General features: G+C 59.9%; 1 protein-coding gene and 1 pseudogene across 2 annotated transcripts in view; both read left to right on the top strand.

The window, feature by feature from the left end:
• Positions 1-18,995, top strand: part of CTSD (cathepsin D) — a 261,837-nt gene that overhangs the window by 3,724 nt on the left and 239,118 nt on the right. The gene's annotated exons all lie outside the window — the stretch shown is intronic.
• On the top strand, positions 13,833-17,148 carry LOC126935735 (uncharacterized PE-PGRS family protein PE_PGRS54-like; annotated as a pseudogene). Its single transcript, XR_007719285.1, has 8 exons — positions 13,833-13,915; positions 14,032-14,166; positions 14,833-14,872; positions 15,007-15,828; positions 15,910-16,044; positions 16,140-16,252; positions 16,333-16,453; positions 16,535-17,148. The product of XR_007719285.1 is annotated as an uncharacterized PE-PGRS family protein PE_PGRS54-like (transcript).

Below are 18,995 nucleotides of genomic sequence, written 5' to 3'. Positions count from 1 at the left end.
CCTGGTCCAAGGTGGGGACGTGGCCTCTGCCTGTGAACAAGCTGTGAACGAGTTCCTCCCCAGACCAGCAGGGCCACAAAGGCTGGGACCTTCCGCCCTCAGGGTCCTCCCCACAGCCAACCTCCCTCTGCCAGTCTGCACCCACCACACCCCATCTGCACGGAGGGGAAGTCTCCCTGAGTTTAATCTGTCCTCTGTGTGCTTAATCTGAAGATGCCCCAATGCACACTGTGGGTGCCTGCAGCACGCAGATTGGAAAGCACTTAGATGTGGCTCTGCCCCTACCCCTATTTATGGACAAAGACACTAGGGTTGGGAACGAGGAACTGATTTGTCCCCAAGGCAGTGTGTGTGTCAGGACAGGACGGGCACTCCTGTGTGGAGAGCTGCCCCCCTTCCCTCCTGCCCCCCGTGTGGTCCTCCCTCACCATACTTGCCCCAAGATGGTGGGGCGCAGTCGACATGCGTGCATCTCTGCACAGTCACCGTTCTGGGAGGGTGGTCCAAGAACGGTGTGGGTAGGGTCTCCTCCAGGCGACTGGGGACCCAGGCTCCCGCAGCCTTGTGGCTCTGCACTCCTGAAGCTGCTGGGGGTAGAGGGAAGAGAACGTAGAGGATCCTTCTGGAGACTGTTACGGACCAGACCTGAGAACAATGCTATCACTTCTGCTCCCAGTGAGTGGGCTGGGCTCTGTGCACAGGGCCGGAGGACGTGTGCACAGACAGCGGTCCTCGCTGGCCCTCACTGGCCCGGCGGCAGCACCCACCTCCCACCTCCAAGCCCTTGTCCTCGTCTCTCTGCCAGCCCTGCTCCTGTCTCCGTGATGATGGCCCTTCCAGGTGGGGCTGGCCCGACTTGGGGCTCATGAATGCTCTCTGCTCATCGCCGTGTGCCCCTATGGGCTCTGAGTTCTGGGACAGGGCCCAGCTCTGCTGCTGGGGACAGAAGAGGTCCAGAGAAGACAGAGCCTCTGTGCTCAGGGAGCTTCTGGGCTGGGTGGGAGAAAGGGCTCCACTGGGCGCAGTCAGGTGCCAAGTGCAGCTGATCCCCAGAGCCTGGTGAGCAGGAGGCAGCCCCACCACAGGGGGCCATGTTGACGCAGTCCCTGGGACTCCGAGGGCAGCCTCGGTGGCCAGCCTGGGCCGTGTGCAGTGGACACTGGGCAGAAAGGGAGCCTGGGCCGTGTGCAGTGGACACTGGGCAGAAAGGGAGCCAGTGGTAAAGAGCAGATGGGCACCCCGGCACAGACAGCAGGAAGGGCCACAGAGACAAATGCCCCATTTCCCGGCCAGCCCCATGCAGGAAGGTGTGCCTGGGGAGGGAGGGAGGCAGGAAAGGCAGCCGCACGGCCCAGCCGCGGGTGACTGTGGACCTTGCCCCGGCCTTTCCAGCCCCAAACCCCCCAATGTGCAGCCTCAGCCTTCAGGAATGTCCTGTCCATGGCTCAAGCTGCCAAGGGGAATGGACAGGACCCAGGAGCGGGGGCCCAGGCAGGTGGCCGGCGGCTCTGACACTTTCCTGGCCGAGGTCTGAGTCCCCCGCGGACATCGCCGGGGCGGTTTGGTGGGCTCCAGCGTCTGGGGGTGTGGGAGAGTTTCCAGGCCCCAGCCCATCTGCTCAGGCTCCCACTTGGAAGGCCTGTGTTGTTGAGATGTCTGAAATATTTGTTTTCTAAAGGATTAGCTTCCAGATGATTCTGGAAGGGGCCAGGAACGATTGGCGTGGAGGGAGGAAGGAGGCCCTCGCTCCCTCTTGAATCTGGACCAGGAAGGCGTCCTCTGTGCCTTGAGAGGCCCAGGCCACGTCGTCCTTTCTCTAAGCCTTAGTTAGTCCACTTGCTCATCCACTGAGGCTTTTATTCATCCAACAAATATACCTTAAGCTCCCTCTATAAACCAGACCCACGGCCAGGGCCTTAAAACCCCACCTGGTCAGATAGCCCTTCCTCACCAAGCAGGGAGCAAGGGGCTCTTCTCCGTGGGGCATGTCCTGCCCAGGCCCCCGCACTGGCCTTCACGAAACCACTCCGATGTGTACACCCCTCCCACGTGGTGCCTGTTCTCTGGGAGCTGTCAACCCCAGACAAAGTCTAGGCCATTTGTCCCCTCTGTCCACACCCCTCTACTCACCACCCTGAGGATCCTGGCGAGGAAAAGGAGGGCCAGTCACCTTTCCCACCGAGGGACTTCTCCAGCCTTCCTGACTCAGATTCCACTGGCGTTGGCGTGCTGAGATTCAGGACAGTGGCAGCTCCTGTGGGTGGAGGATGGGGGTCCCGGGGAAGAAGATGGCCTGGAGCAGCCTGGCTGGGGCCTGTCCACGAGTGGGAGGCAGAGGACTTGAAGACGGCATGGCTTGTCTTTGACGGGGGAGGGTCTGGCTTTGGGGGACTGTGAGTGTTTTGGGAGAGACGAGAAGGGAGCCCTGGAGAGGGTGTCCTGGGGCCACCTTGCTGGTGTCAGCGTGAGCCTAAGGAAGCAGGGGCAGGAAAGTGGGGAGACACGAGGACTTCAGAGTCAGGAGGAGGAGAAGTCCTCTGAAGAAAGTCTCTAAGAACTGTTAGCATGGAGAACGGGAGAGGGGGAGAGACAGACCCTGGAGAAGACCAGCAGGCAGAAAACAAGGCTGGAAGGGGCAGAGGCCCAAGGACCCTGTGTTCCCAGGTTGGAAGCACCAACTGACACCCCACAAACCAACGGGGTCCCTGAGTGAGAATGCAGGGCTCGTGGCCGATGGTGACAGTCCTCACCCCAAAAGGAATAGCTGGGGCACCAGGCCGAGATGTTGGGGAGGCTGGCAGGCACCGGGTGGGGAGGAGTGTTGTGGGGTCAGCAGAGGCTGGGGAGAGGGCAGCGAGGTCGACAGCAGAGAGGCCGGGAGCCAGCTGCGTGCTGCCAAGATGGCAAGTCACCAACACCATGCATGACATCCTCAATGTGGGTGACAGCCAGGACAGGCCCCATTAAAACTCCAGGCCTCCAAAGACAGGCCTAGGCCCTCAGACACACCCAGAGGTCCAGGGGCACAGGCAGGCACAGGCCGGGTGTCAGCGGGCACAGGATGAGCCAGAGCTGCCCTGCAGGGGCCTCCAGAGCCTCCCATGTGTGTATTTTGGGGTCCACCACGGCAGGCTGCCTCATTCTGCCCCTTTCTAACTCTGAACTCTGAGCAGCTAAGAGCTCGCCAGGCTGCACACCACACCGGGAGCTCAGGCCAGATGGAAAACCCCACAGCAGGCCCAGCCCACATCATGCACAACGTCCTCAATGTGGGTGACAGCCAGGACCGGCCTCACTAACACGCCACACCTGGATTTCCCCAGGGGAAGGCTTGCAGGACGGTCTCCCTTCTACCTCCCCTGGAGGTGAGGCCCACTCTGTCTCCTTTCCCTCAGCCGGCAGGTGAGGAGTTGCGTGAACGCCGGCTTCCCTGCTATTTCGTGGCTGATTCCCAGGGGAACTCCCTGGTGCAGAAGAGTGAGGCTCAGAGAAGTGGAGGGTCTTAGGCTTCTCTTAGCTGGGTACATCTTCTGCCCGTGGGTGACTGGCCAGGCTCCGCCATGCGGCTGCTGTCTGCCGGAAGCTGGGCTCAGTTGGTCAGTCCAAGTAGCCTTGCCTTCCGAATCTGGCACTCTGGTGCCCTTTCTGGGAACTCTTTCCACACGGCTAGCTTGGGCTTCCTCACAGCATGGCAGTCTCCTGACAGTGAGAGTCGTACATGGCTTTTCATGCGCAAAAAGCACCCCTAAGACTTTTTAACGGTCAGCTTTGAAGTCCCAGAGCAACACCCCACTGCATTTTATTGGTCAAAAAGCACCCAGATTTCAGGGGAGGGGAAATAGATCCATCCTCCTGGCATGAGCAGGGGTGAAGCTTCCTTGCAAAAGGAGCACGGAGCGGGGACGAGACTGTATGGCGTCCCTGTAAGCAGCGTGCACGGGTGCTGCAGGGGAGGCTGTGGCTGGGTCAGTGCACCGACCTCGGGGGAACGGAAATCGACAGTCACGTGTCAAACCGTCAGCCTCGCCACATTTCGCTCCATTCCTTCTTGGGTTGAACACCTGATGTTGCTCCATTTTGTGATCCCTGAGAAGAAGTGGCTCTGTCAGGATGGAATCAGACAAGCAGAGCCTCCTCACGGACGAAGGGCAGGGGCTTTGCTGGAAGGGATGGGACCTTCTGCCGAGATGGAGCTCCAGGTTGTCTGTGAGACGCTACTGCCCGGCTCTGGGGCTGGGCCTGAAGCCAGCAGGACAGGCGGTCAGGAAAGAAGATGGGCAGGAAGTGGGAGGGGACAAGGGCCACCTGGACATGGCGAGGTCACACGTGAACCCATGTGGACAGTCCGGAGCCCACATCTGTGTCTTACCGCTTTGTGCTGCGTTGAGCTCCCCGGAAATTCATGTCCACCCAGGACCTGTGAGTGGGGCCTTCTGTGGACAAGGGCTTTTGTGGCTGCCACTAAAATAAAGACAAAGTCGCGCTGAATTGAGGTGGGGGAGGCATCAATTCAATGAGTGTTGTCCTTATAACAAGAGGGAAATTTGCACACAGACACAGACGCACAGTGGAGGAGGCCACGTGAAGGCAGAGGCAGAGATTGGAGCAATGCAGCCACACGCCGCAGGACGCCTGGAGCCCCCAGAAGCCAGAAGAGGCAAGCAGGGGCCACCCTAGGGCCTTGCGAAACAGGGCAGCCCTGCCCTCCCCTGGGTGGTGAACCTCGGGGCTCCAGAGCTGTGAGAGTCATTCCTATGGTTAAAACCACCCAGTCTGTGATCACTTTTTCACTGCAGCCCCAGGAATCAAACCCCTCCAGTCCAAAAACACAAGGGACATCTGGAGGAGCAAGCACCACGCACCAGGGGGCCGCAGACACCCGTGGCCCAGGACTCAGAGGAGCTGCAGGCTTGGGGCCCGGGGCCAGCAGGCTGAACCCGGGACGGTGACACCAGGCGTGTGCAGTAGCAGCACCTAGCCAGCACCCCCGGCAGATGCAAACATGGTGGCCGTTTCCACCCACTGGTCATGCTGCAGCCGGATAAGTCTGCCAGGGCTGCCTCTACAAAGCGCCACGGACCGGGAGGCTTAACTCAGGGAGATACATCCTCTCCCAGTCCTGGAGGTTGGAGTCCAAGATCAGGGCTGCTGCAGGGCTGGGTCCTCCGAGGCCTCTCTCCTTGGCTTATAGACGCTGCCTTCTCTGCGTGTCCTCGCGGGGTCATCCCTCCGTGTGTGTCTGTGTCCTCCTCTCCTCTTCCTATAAGGACACAGTCCTGTGGGACTGTGCTCACCCCTGCTCACATCAGGAGAACGGTCCTGTGTCTCCTCTCGGGACCCCATCTTGGTGCTTCCCCCTTGGCTACCCCACGGTCAGGACTCCGCCACCAGCGTGAGCCCACACACTGGTTCTGGAGTGGTGGGCACAGGTGAGAGGGAGGTATAGCTGCCACAGCCAGGAAACCCCAGGATGGTCCTGAATGGGCCCGCAGCTGGCTTTTCTCTGCCAGTCATGAGAGTGAAGGTCGCCAGCTCCCAGGGTCAGGGCCCAGCCTCCTTCCATCTCACTGCTCCGGCCGCCTCAGTTCCTCATGGAGTCTGTTTGGTGCCTCTCCAGAGAAGACAAGTTGAAGCCCTGACCGCCAGCGTCTCAGAGCACAAACTCATTTGGAAATAGGGTCATTATAGACACAGTCGGTCAGGTCAGACTGCAGTAGGGCAGGCCCTGAATCAAACATCATGGTGTTTGATGGTAGAAGAGCGGCACGAGAGAGCAGTGCTGCGTGAAGGCGCAGGGTGGGAGCGTCCCGGAAGATGGGCACGGCGGGGTTGACAGATCTGGGAGCCAGGGAACACTGGGAGCCTCCCTTAGAGCTCCAAGAAGGAGCCAGCCTCGACCACCCCTGACTCTGGCCTTCTAGCGTCGAAACAGGGAGAGACACATTCCATGTGGATGTTCCAATCAGCCCAGCTTCTGGGACTTCCTTATGGCAGCCTCAGGGAACTGGTTCAAAGCCCACGTGGGCTATCCCATTACTTACATCTGGGTAGGTCCCAGCCACAGGGGAGAGAGAAGAGAAAGCCCCTCTATCTAATGACACGCTGTGCCATGTCCCACCCAAGTGACACGCTGTACCCACATCCTGTCGAGGTGACACGCTGTGCCCACGTCCCTGTCTAGGTGACAGGCTGTACCCATGTCCCACCCAGGTGACACACTGTGCCCACGTCCCTGTCTAGGTGACAGGCTGTGCCCACGTCCCACCCAGGTGACATGCTGTACCCACGTCCCACCCAGGTGACATGCTGTACCCACATCCCTATCCAGGTGACAGGCTGTACCCACGTCCCTGTCTAGGTGACAGGCTGTGCCCACGTCCCACCCAGGTGACACGCTGTACCCATGTCCCACCCAGGTGACATGCTGTGCCCACGTCCCTGTCTAGGTGACAGGCTGTACCCACGTCCCACCCAGGTGACACGCTGTGCCCACATCCCTGTCTAGGTGACAGGCTGTACCCACGTCCCACCCAGGTGACATGCTGTACCCACATCCCTATCCAGGTGACAGGCTGTACCCACATCCCACCCAGGTGACACGCTGTACCCACGTCCCACCCAGGTGACATGCTGTACCCACATCCCTATCCAGGTGACAGGCTGTACCCACGTCCCACCCAGGTGACACGCTGTACCCATGTCCCACCCAGGTGACATGCTGTACCCACATCCCTATCCAGGTGACAGGCTGTACCCATGTCCCACCCAGGTGACAGGCTGTGCCCACATCCCACCCAGGTGACACGCTGTACCCACGTCCCACCCAGGTGACATGCTGTACCCACATCCCTATCCAGGTGACAGGCTGTACCCATGTCCCACCCAGGTGACAGGCTGTACCCACGTCCCACCCAGGTGACATGCTGTGCCCACGTCCCTGTCTAGGTTACAGGCTGTACCCGTGTCCCACCCAGGTGACACGCTGTACCCATGTCCCACCCAGGTGACATGCTGTACCCACGTCCCTATCCAGGTGACAGGCTGTACCCACATCCCACCCAGGTCACACGCTGTACCCACGTCCCTGTCCAGGTGACAGGCTGTACTCATGTCCCACCCAGGTGATGCACTCTACCCATGTCCCACCCGGGTGACACGATGTATCCATGTCCCTATCTGGGTGACAACGCTGTGCCATGTCCCTATCCAGGTGACACACTGTGCTCATGTCTGTATCTAGATGACAGCACCGTGCCCACATCTTCATCCGGACGACAGCACTGTGCCCACGTCCTGTCTTGGTGACATCAATGTGGTTACATACCTGTCCATGTGATACCACCATGCCCGCATTCCATCCACGTGATACACTATACCCACATCCCTGTCCAAGTGACATCACTGTGCCCACATCTGCCTCCAGGTGACAGTGCTGTGCCCACATCCCCACCCAAGTGCTCTGGGCAACTTGGTTGGGGCTCTGGCCACTTTCATGTTGGTGTCACCCTGTGTGTAGATCATAGCACCCAGGCACTCACCATTGCCGTGGCCAGCACAGACCAGATACGACCCCAGTCATCCTCAGAACTAGGTCCCCTGTGCTGCTGTGCCCCGCAGTTGCTTCACTGGCAAGACCACTCTTAGCAGGTGAGCCTGGAAGCAGAACCTCGCAGCTCCTGGTCTGTCCTATACACATGCAAATGCCCCATTAGAAAGCAAATAGCCCCAAGTGTCTGCCTGCTGCCAGGCAAAATCTTCCTCCGGGAATCAGTGAACAGAAGAGATGTCCGTCACCCCCAGGAGAGTGGTGTCTGAACCCGTATAACTGCCCAACAGGTTCTCCCTGCCGCCTATCTGGACAGAGCTGCTATCACGACAGGGGAATTGCAATAAAGTTTAATTCACACATAATCGGCTGTGCAGGAGACTAGAGTTTTATTATTACTCAAATCAGTCTCCCAGAAAATGTGGAGATCAAAGTTTTTCAGGAACATTTGGTGGGTAGGGGGCCAGTCAATCAGGAGTGCTGATTGGTTGGGTCAGAGAAGAAATCATAGGGAGTCAAAGCCGTCTTTTTGTGCTGCGTCAGTTCCTGGATGGGGGCCACAAGACTGGATGAGCCAGTTTATCAATCTGGGTGGTGCCAGCTGAGCCATCCAGTACAGGGTCTGCAAAATATCTCGAGCACTGATCTTAAGTTCTATAACAATGATGTGATCCTAGGAGCAATTTGAGGAGGTTAAGAATCTTGCAGCCTCCAGATATGTGACTCCATGACTCCTAAACCATAATTTCTAATCTGTGGCTAATTTGTTAGTCCTGAAAGTCTAGAACCCAGGCAGGAAGAGGGTTTGTCCTGGGAAAGGGCTGTTATTGTCTTTGTTTCAAAGTTAAACTACAAACTAAGTTCTTCCCAAAGTTAGTCCAGCCTGCACCCCAAAATGAACAAGGAGGCAAGATAGAGTTAGTTACGCCAGGTCTCTTTCACTGTCACAATTTTCTGTTATAATTTTTTTTTTTTTTTTTTTTTTTTTTGAGATGGAGTTTTGCTCTTGTCATCCAGGCTGGAGACCAATGGCTTGATCTTGGCTCACTGCAACCTCCACCTCCCGAGTTCAAGCGATTCTCCTGCCTCAGCTTCCCAAGTAGCTGGGATTACAGGTGCCCACCACCATGCCTGGCTAATTTTTGTAGTTTTAGTAGAGACTGGGTTTTGCCATGTTGGCCAGGTTGGTCTCGAATTCCTGACCTCAGGTGATCCACCCGCCTTGGCCTCCCAAACTGCTGGGATTACAGGCGTGAGCCACCACCGCTGGCCGATTTTCTGTGATAACTTTTGCAAAAGCGGTTTCACCAGGAGAACCAAGCATTAATGCGCTGTGACTAATGTGTAGTAGAGCGGCATTCCCCAATGGGAGAACCCTGGGGCTGTCTAGGAGCTCCTGCATGGCTGGGATCCTAATCCCAGGGACACCACTGATGACAGCTCCCATAGCACGTAGGACAGTGGATACTTAGAGGCAAAGAGAAATCTCTATGTTCTGGAGTGGTCATGACTTGGACCCCAAAGAACCTGAGCCCAAGGTCCAGATGGAAACCCTCCCCACAGGGCCTCCAGCAGAAACAGGGATTGTGGGAGCCTGCCAAGCATAGCGCACAAGTATTTCTGGAGGCTTCCCGTTCAGTCTTAGATGCCGACCTCACCAAGGGCAGCCCATCTCACCGACCTCACCAAGGGCGGCCCGTCTGACCGCCCTGATGGCGCAGAATTGGCTGTAGGTGTGGAATCAGAAGTGGCCGCGCGGCGGCAGTGCAGGCTCATACATCACAGCCCGAGCACGCCTGGCTGGGGTTCGCCCACAGAAACATCCCAGGTCACTCAGGCCAGGTGCCTCATTGGTTCCCGAGGGTCGTCAGAGATACGACACTCATGGGAGCCACATCGGGCTACGTGCCTGAGTCACCCCAGGGTACACTGTTGAAGGTTGGGGAGATTGGAGGAGATACTTGGGGGACAGTGAAGTGTCCCCATTCTTTGGATGATGGGGATCTCGGCCTCAGCGTGAGACCCCTCCCACAGGGTCTCTGGCAGGCATAAGAGCCCGGGGGCTCTTGCATAGCACATGGGTAATTTCTAGAGGCTTCCCCTTCGGTCTCACCGCCTGGATGGTGCAGAATTGGTTGTAGTTGTGGAATCAGAAGTGGCCGCGCGGCGGCAGTGCAGGCTCACACATCACAGCCCCAGCCCGCCCCGGCTGGGGTTCGCCCGCGGAAACATCCCGGGTCACGCAAGCCAGGCGCCGCAGGGTTCACGGGGGTCGTGAGGGATAGGACGCTCATGTGAGCCATGTTGGGCTAAGTGTCTGATTCACCTCAGGGTGCATTGCTGAAGGTTGGGGAGATGAGAGGAGATATTTGGGGGACAATGAGGTGTCCCCATTCTTTGGATGATGGGGATCTTGGCCTCAGCGTGAGGTCCTTCCCACAGGGTCTCTGGCAGGCACAAGAATCCGGGGGCTCCTGCGTAGCACATGTGTATTTCTAGAGGCTTCCCCTTCGGTCTCACCACCCTGACGGCACAGAATCGGTTGTAGTTGTGGAATCAAAAGTGGCCGTGCGGCGGCAGTGCAGGCTCACACATCACAGCCCGAGCCCTCTCTGGATGGGGTTCACCCGCGGAAACGTCCCGGGTCACCCAAGCCAGGTGCCCCAGGGTTCTCGGAGGTCTTCTGGGAATAGGATGCTCATGGGAGCCACATCAGGTCTTTTTATCGGGCCATATCCACAGCCCGTGGCCCCGGGTCGTACTCTGAGGCCTTCAGTGACATGGCCTGGGACTCAAGTCACGCCTACCAGCGTGATGAGCACAACGAGTTCCGCCAAAAGCTTACACTTTCCACATCCATCCCAGAGCATAGATCCGACTAAGGACAGCCTCCAAAATCCCGAGCCTTTTACTGAACTGACAGTTGCCTCCCCAGTGAACACTCTAAGCTCATCAATCCTAAACGGCCAGACATTAACATTCCCATTCAGTGCAGGTTTGATATGCTAATTCAGGAGCTTGAGATGCTAAAGAGCTGGGAGTGTCACTGCTGCTTTATTCTGGGGTCTAGGATCCTTGCGTTGCCTGAGATAAATCGCTAATGTGGGTGCGGCAGACATCCCGCGGTTTGTGGAATTGACAAAGGATGGGGATCAGTGGTGTTTGTGCACCGTGCGGTCTGTGCCCAATCGCCTGCCTTGTGCTGTGGAATCTGTACACCTGGCCAACATGTGCTCGTATGAGCCTGATGGTGCATTTTCCAGAGCCCCACCTTGGCTCTGCCCTGGAGCCTGTGTGCTGCTGGAATCAGACTCAAGGACCTCATCAGAGGACCATGGCCCCGTATCCCCTTGGTCAGGGACTGAAGTTGGGACAGGAGAGCAGAGACTTCCGAAATGAGGGATCCCTGTGTTCTGAGGTGGTAATGACTGGGACCCAAGGACTCAAGCACATGCTCCAGAGGGAACTGTTTCCCACAAGGCCTTCGGCAGGAACAGGGATCCTGGGAGCCTGCCAAGCATAGTGCACAAGTGTTCCTGGAGTCTCGCTGCCCGGATGCCACGGAATCAGTTGAAGGTATGGAAATTCAGGTGGCTGCGTGGCGGCAGGGCAGGCTCACGCATCATAGCCCAAGCCCGGCTACCTGCAGTTCCCCTGCGGAAATGTCCCAGGACAACAGGCCAGGTGCCGCAGGGTTCACGGGGGTCATCAGGGATAGGACACTCATGGGAGCCACATCGGGCTACGTGCCTGAGTCACCCCAGGGTGCACTGTTGAAGGTTGGGGAGATTGGAGGAGATACTTGGGGGACAGTGAAGTATCCCCATTCTTTGGATGATGGGGATCTCGGCCTCAGCGTGAGACCCCTCCCACAGGGTCTCTGGCAGGCACAAAAGCCCAGGGGCTCTTGCATAGCAAGTGGGTATTTCTAGAGGCTTCCCCTTCGGTCTCACCGCCCGGATTGCACAGAATCGGTTGTAGTTGTGGAATCAGAAGTGGCCGCGCGGCGGCAGTGCAGGCTCACACATCACAGCCCGAGCCCGCCCCGGCTGGGGTTCGCCCGTGGAAACATCCCGGGTCACGCAAGCCAGGCACCGCAGGGTTCCCGGGGGTCGTGAGGGATAGGACACTCATGGGAGCCACATCGGGCTACGTGTCTGATTCACCCCAGGGTGCACTATTGAGGGTTGGGGCGATGAGAGGAGATACCTGGGGGACAACGAGATGTCCCCATTCTTTGGATGATGGGGATCTCGGCCTCAGCGTGAGACCCCTCCCACAGGGTCTCTGGCAGACACAAGAACCTGGGGGCTCTTGCATACACATGTGTATTTCTAGAGGCTTCCCCTTCGATCTCACCGCCCGGATTGCACAGAATCAGTTGTAGTTGTGGAATCAGAAGTGGCCGCGTGGCGGCAGTGCAGGCTCACACATCACAGCCCGAGCCCGCCCCGGCTGGGGTTCGCCCGCGGAAATGTCCCGGGTCACGCAAGCCAGGCGCCGCAGGGTTCCCGGGGGTCGTGAGGGATAGGACACTCATGGGCGCCACATCGGGCTACGTTTCTGATTCACCCCAGGGTGCACTATTGAGGGTTGGGGCAATGAGAGGAGATACTTGGGAGACAATGAGGTGTCCCCATTCTTTGGATGATGGGGATCTCGGCCTCAGCGTGAGACCCTTCTCGTAGGGTCTCTGGCAGGCACAAGAACCCGGGGACTGTTGCGTAGCACATGTGTATTTCTAGAGGCTTCCCCTTCGGTCTCACTGCCCGGACGGCGCGGAATTGGTTGTAGTTGTGGAATCGGAAGTGGCCGCGCGGCGGCAGTGCAGGCTCACACATCATAGTCCGAGCCCGCCCCGGCTGGGGTTCGCCCGTGGAAATGTCCCGGGTCACCCACGCCAGGTGCCGCAGGGTTCACGGGGGTCATCTGGGAATAGGACACTCATGGGAGCCACACCAGGTCTTCAGGTGGGGCCATATCCACAGCCCTGTGGCCCCGGCTCGCACTCTGAGGGCTTCGGTGTCATTGTTTGGGACTCAAGTCACGCCTACTTATGTGATGATCACAGCGTGTTCCAGCAAAATCTTACACTTTCCACATGTATCGCAGAGCACAGATCCGACTCTAAGGACAGCGCCCAAATCCAACTCTTTACTGAACTGACTTCTGCCTCCCCAGAGAACACTCCGAGCTCCTCAGCCCTAAGTGGCCAGACATTAACATGCCCATTCAATGCAGGTTTGAGATGCTAATTCAGGAGCTTAAGATGCTAAAGAGCTGGGAGGGCCACTGCTGCTTTATTCTGGGGTCCAGGATCCTTGTGTTGTCAGAGATAATCCACTAACGTGGGTACAGCAGGCACCCTGTGGTTTATGGACTTGGTATGGGGTGGGGACCCTGATGGGGCTAAGATGCTCGATGGCCCGGATGTGCTACTTGCTCAGAGATCATCATGTCCGGGCGGTGGTAGTTGGCGTGTGGAGAGGTGCATTTGCCCACAGGTGTTCCCTGTGCCCGTGCATTGCTGGGAGTGAAATTCCAGGGCAGCACCACCGGATCCTCCCACAACGCCCGGAGCAGGAGCGAGGGGCCTGGGGAGCCGCCTTGCCCGGCACATTTGTATTTCCGGAGTCTCCCTTGGGTCTTGGGTGCTGTCCCCAGTGAGCCCATCTCCCAGCAATGGCACAGAATCGGTTGTAGCTATAGAGACAGAAATGGCTGAGAGGCAGCAGTGGTGACTCACATGACAGTATGAAGGTGACCCAAGGCTGGACTCCACTTTTAGCAAAATGTGGGGATCTGCCTTGGTCTCCTAACTTGGGGGTCCACTCATGGGAAAGCCTGAGAATTCTCATGCCGTGAAGCTGGGGTTCACCCACGACAAAGTCCGGTGGTCAGTGCTCAGCAGGCAAGCACCCAGCCGTTCCTGGCCAGGCCATAGAAGCAGAGGGTTTGCCGAAGGCGCAGCCAGCCCTTCCACATCCCAGAGGGCCTGCGGGGTGATTGGACCCATGAACTCTGGGTCCCTTGGCCCTGGTGCCCCCCTTCATGGCTTCGACACTCGAGACTCGAGGTGAACCCTATGGACCGCGGAGCCCCAACAACCCTCCCCAGAGGCCAAGGTGGTGACCCGCGGACCCACAGCGGGGTGGCTGGGGGAGTCGAAGCTCTCCAGTCTTCACTCCACTCCCAACCGTGGTGCCCCGCGGGGCCTGGGAGAGTCTGAGGCCGCCCACCATTTGTCAGTAGAGTGCGCCCGGGAGCCAAGAGCACGACCGGCAGCATGCCGTCTTCAGACAGGAAAGTGGACGGGAAGGGGACCAGGGTGCCCAGCGGCTGTGGGGACTCTGTCCTGCGGAAGCCGTGGTGACGAGCACAAGCTCGTTCAACTGGATGGGAATCGGCCTGGGGGCTGGCACCGCATCCATCAGGGGGTTTGCGGCACTTCCCTCTGCCCTCAGCACCCCACCCCCACTCTCCAGGAACCACACCCCGTGGACTGCCGGGACCCCTGGAGCAAACGTGAGGTCTGAGCCGTCCGTGGTGGTGGCAGGAAAGGGCTCTGTGTGCCATCCAAGTCCTCAGGGACCCGCAGTCGGCCCCCAGTCATGTGCAAAGTACGTGCAGGGCGCTGGCAGGCAGGGAGCAGCAGGCATGGTGCCCCCTGAGGGAAGACAGCAGTCTGGGAGGGAGAAGTCCTCGACCCTGAGGGAGACGACAGGGGCAATGCCCAGCCCTGTCTCCGGATGCCAAAGGAGGGGTGTGGGGAGGCCGTCTTTGGAGAATTCCAGGATGGGTGCTGGGTGAGAGAGACGTGTGCTGGAACTGTCCAGGGCGGAGGTGGGCCCTGCGGGGGCCCTCGGGAGGGCCCTGCTCTGATTGGCCGGCAGGGCAGGGGCGGGAATTCTGGGCGGGGCCACCCCAGTTAGAAAAAGCCCGGGCTAGGGCCAAGGAGCAGGGTGAGGGAGGGGGTGGGAGGGGTGGGGGGTAACGGGGGAAACTGGGGAAGTGGGGAACCGTGGGGCAACCAGGGGAAGATGGGGTGCTGGAGGAGAGTTTGTGGGAGCCAAGGAGCACCTTGGACATCTGGAGTCTGGCAGGCGTGACGACGGGTGGAGGGGCTAGCTCGGGGCAGGGCTGTGGGGTCTGGGGCCAGTGAGGAGTGTGGAGTAGGCGCCCAGGCATCGTGCAGACGGAGCAACATCAGCTGGGGGCGATGGGCCCGAGCTAGGGCTGGAGAGAAGGGGGAGCCAGACATTCATCCCGGTCACTTTTGGTTACAGGACGTGGCAGCTGGTTGGACGAGGGGAGCTGATGGGCAGGGTTTGATCCCAGGGCCTGGGCAACGGAGGTGTAGCTGGCAGCAGCGGGCAGGTGAGAACCCCATCTGCCGGGCAGGTGAGTCCCTTCCCTCCCCAGGCCTCGCTTCCCCAGCCTTCTGAAAGAAGGAGGTTTAGGGGATCGAGGGCTGGCGGGGAGAAGCAGACACCCTCCCGGCAGAGGGGCAGGATGGGGGCAGGAAAGTTAGAAAAGGTGACATCTTCTCGGGGGGAGCCGAGACTGCGCAAGGCTGGGGGGCTGCGGGCTCATCCCAGGCAGAAAGGGCAAGAGGGCAGGGACGGAGCGCAGGGTGGCCAGCGTAGGGTCCAGCACGTGGGGTGGTACCCCAGGCCCGGGTCAGACAGGGACAAGGCAGGGGACACAAAACAGAGGGGTCCCCAGCTGCCACCTCACCCACCGCAATTCATTTAGTAGCAGGCACAGGGGCAGCTCTGGCAGGGCTTTCTCAGGCCTATGCCGGAGCCTCGAGGGCTGGAGAGCGGGAAGACAGGCAGTGCTCGGGGAGTAGCAGCAGGACGTCACCAGGAGGGCGAAGCGGCCACGGGAGGGGCCCCGGGACATTACGCAGCAAGGAGGCTGCAGGGGCTCGGCCTGCGGGCGCCGTTCCCACGAGGCACTGCGGCCCAGGGTCTGGTGCGGAGAGGGCCCACAGTGGACTTGGTGACACTGTATGCCCTCACCGCTCAGCCCCTGGGGCTGGCTTGGCAGGCAGTACAGCATCCAGGGGAGTCAAGGGCATGGGGCGAGACCAGACTAGGCGAGGCGGGCGGGGCGGAGTGAATGAGAGCTCTCAGGAGGGAGGCTGGAGCAGGCAGGGGTGAGGAGCACAGCAGGCGGCGAGCGGGAGGCACTGGCCTCCAGAGCCCGTGGCCAAGGCGGGCCTCACGGGCGACGACGGAGCCGGGATCGGTGCCTCAGCGTTCGGGCTGGAGACGAGGGTGAGTTTTTTCTCCTCTGCCACCCTGAGCCCCCACCCGCCCCTTCCCACACAACTAACACCTCTCTCGTTCTCCCCACAGCCAGGTCTCCAGTCGGGGTGGACGTGCCCACCAGCTGCCGAAGGCCGGGACGCCAGGTCCGGCGGACTTGCCGAGCGGGACATGACATGGTCCGGTGTGACGGCGAGGACAGAAGGGGCGCGTCCGGCCTTCCTGGTAAGCATGTCTGCCCTTCTTGCGTCGGGACGGGGCCCTGCCCAGACCGCCCAGCCGGGCCACCATCTCACTCCCCCCACCTTTGTCTCCTACAGAACACCCTAGGCTGGTGGGGCTGCGGCAAGAAGCGGGTCTGTTTCTTTACTTCTCCCACGGAGTCGGCACACTACAGCTGCCCTCTGGGCTCCCAGAACCCACAACATGAAAGGTACGGGGCCTCCTGCCACACCTGGGGTGGGGGGCACGTGAGAGGAGCTGAGTGGGACCTCACTCCTTCTCCGTCCGCAGAATGGTGCTACCCAGCTCAAGCCTGGGCCTTTGAATCCGGACACAAAACCCTCTAGTTGGAATCGAACACGCTGCACTTTACAACCACTGCACTACTTGACTCAGGAATCGGCTCCAGAAGGTGAGCACCAGCGCTCCTTCCGGAAGCCTCCAGGCCCCCGAGCACCCTGCCCCCACCCAACCCACGTGTCGCTATTTGCAGGTGAAGCTAGAGGAACAAGACCTCATCAACCCAACACCAAAGACGCCATTGGACCAGCAGCGCCCGCAGCACCCACCCCCCACCAGCGACTCCATCTTCATGGCCACCCCCTGCGGCGGACGGTTGACCACCAGCCACCGCGTCATCCCAGAGCTGAGCTCCTCCAGCGGGATGACCCCGTCCCCACCACCTCCCTCTTCTTCTTCTTCATCCTTCTGTCTCTTTGTTTCTGAGCTTTCCTGTCTTTCCTTTCTCTGAGAGATTCAAAGCCTCCCCGACTCTGTTTCCCCCGTCCCTTCTGAATTTAATTTGCACTAAGTCATTTGCACTGGTTGGAGTTGTGGAGACGGCCTTGAGTCTCGGTGCGAGTGTGTGTGAGTGTGAGCCACCTTGGCAAGTGCCCGCCCAGGACCCGGCCGCCCTTCATCTGGGCTGGGTGACTGGGCGCCGGCTGTGTGCCCGAGGCCTCACTCTGCCCTCGCCTAGTCTGGAAGCTCCAACATCACGGGGCAACCTTCAAGCATTCCATTACGCCCCATCTCGCCCTGTGCCCCTCCCCACCAGGGCTTCAGCAGGAGCCCTGGACTCATCATCAATAAACACTGTTACAGCAACTTGTCTCAGGGACTCTGGAATCTGGGGCTGTGGGCCTGACGTGGGGGAGGCCAGCCTTGGGCAGAGGGGGGCTGGAGGGAGGGGGAGGGGGAGGAGTCCATGAAAAGGGGATGGGGGTTCCAGGGTGGGGGACTCGGGGATGGGTGCAGCACAGCACACACCAGGGGTGGGGTGAGCAGAGGGTGTGCGGACATCAGGGGCGCAGGGCAGGCGGTCAGCACGCAGTGATGGGAGTGGAGGGGCTGCAGGACCAGGGGCTCCACAGAGTGGGAGGGCCTGGGCTGGCGGAGGGGGCCTGGGTTCTGAGGCAGGGGTCAGGGACCACCAAGGCACCCCCAAACGAGTGCCTCCTGCCACCCCAAAGTCCCATCAGAATGACACCTTGGTGCTGGCCCCATACTCCTGAGGCTCAGACTAGGTGACTGGGAGAGGGCTGGCCATGCCACTCTGGGAGGCCCACAAGGTGCTCTGGGAGACCCCATCCCAAGAGGGACACGAACCCCTTGCCAGTCCCATTCCTGCTCCCCTGTTGCTGTGGGTGGGAGCCAGGGCCACACCGGAGGGACGGCCCCCACACAAGAAGCCAAGGGGTGGGGGTGGGAGTGGGCAGGTGGCCTTGGGGCGGAGGTCCTAAGGAGGCCAGGGGGCCAGGAGGAAGGCGGAAGGAGTTGAGGGTGGCCACAGAGAGGAGGTGAAGGAGGGGCAGGAGGGCCTAGGGTGAGGGGCTCCCGAGATCTCTCCCTGGGGTCTTGCTGCTGGAGCCCCAAGAACCCTGGCATGCAGGGGTTTGCTTCCCAGGTGCCAAGGCAGCCCACTCACGGGTTTGGGGTCAGCTTCCCCACAGAGGCCAGCGGCCGGCAGCTCCCTCAGCCAGGCCTCCCAGCCCCCAGCCCCTCACTCTGCAGGCGCTGGGAACACAAGGGGCAGCCCCTGGAAATAAGGGTGGGGTCCCGGCCTCCCCATTCCTTCCCTCCTCCCCCCTGCCTTCCACCCCCATTCCCAGTGCACAGAGCTGTCAGGAAAATGCCTCCCCGACTGACAAAGAACAGACAGGAAGGCGGTTAGGGACGCCCCTCCCCTACCGGCCCAGCCGCCCTTGGGGTCTTGGTGTCCAGGGCGGAAGAGCAGGGTGGTTACCCACGCCCCTTGGGTCTGGCCTCCCCTCTGCACCCTCTCTTGCCCCGTCCCCATCGAGCTGTGGGCCCTGGGGTCTGTCAGAGACTGAGGGGTTTCCAGGGACACACTTGTGTGCTAAAACCTGGGCGGATGGTCACCCCCCAGGATGCACGTAGACATCCGGTGAGGGAGTTTCTTGAAGCCTCTGGGATGGTGCCTCTGGGACTGGCCGCCATCTCATGGAGGAGGTCAGAGGTCGCTGGGGCCAGCCCAGGGTGAGGCCGCATTCATCTTCCTGACCCTACAGGCCAATTTGACTTACCCAAGTGGGTTTTGGCCGGCAGGATGAAGTAGCCCATCCATTACATGTCAAGAGTCAGGTCTATAAACGGCCTTTATTATAAACGCCCAACGCTGCAGGAGGTTTACAAAGCGGGGCTCAGGAGATAAAAGCCAGCTTCCCCAGGTGGCGGCTGCAGGGCGCAACAGGCAGCCCCCGGGGTGCCCAGGGTGGCAGGGCAGGGGAACTGTAGGGAGGGGGAGGGGGCGCCCAGAAAACCTCACCTGGGGAACATGGAAGACTTTGCCCGCTTTAAATCCCTGCCTGGGGAAGGGCGCATGGGAATGGGGCCTCAGGCCTTCGTCACCTGCCTCAGCTCCTAGGGGCTGTCTCCTCCTGGTCACTTGGAGAGAACAGGCATGCTGGTCACATCCACACCTCTGGGCCCAG

Source organism: Macaca thibetana, chromosome 14 (genome assembly GCF_024542745.1).
Source record: "Macaca thibetana thibetana isolate TM-01 chromosome 14, ASM2454274v1, whole genome shotgun sequence".
Classification (NCBI taxonomy): domain Eukaryota; kingdom Metazoa; phylum Chordata; class Mammalia; order Primates; family Cercopithecidae; genus Macaca; species Macaca thibetana.
Note: the sequence above shows the minus strand (reverse complement) of the source record. Positions and strands in the feature narration are given on the sequence as shown.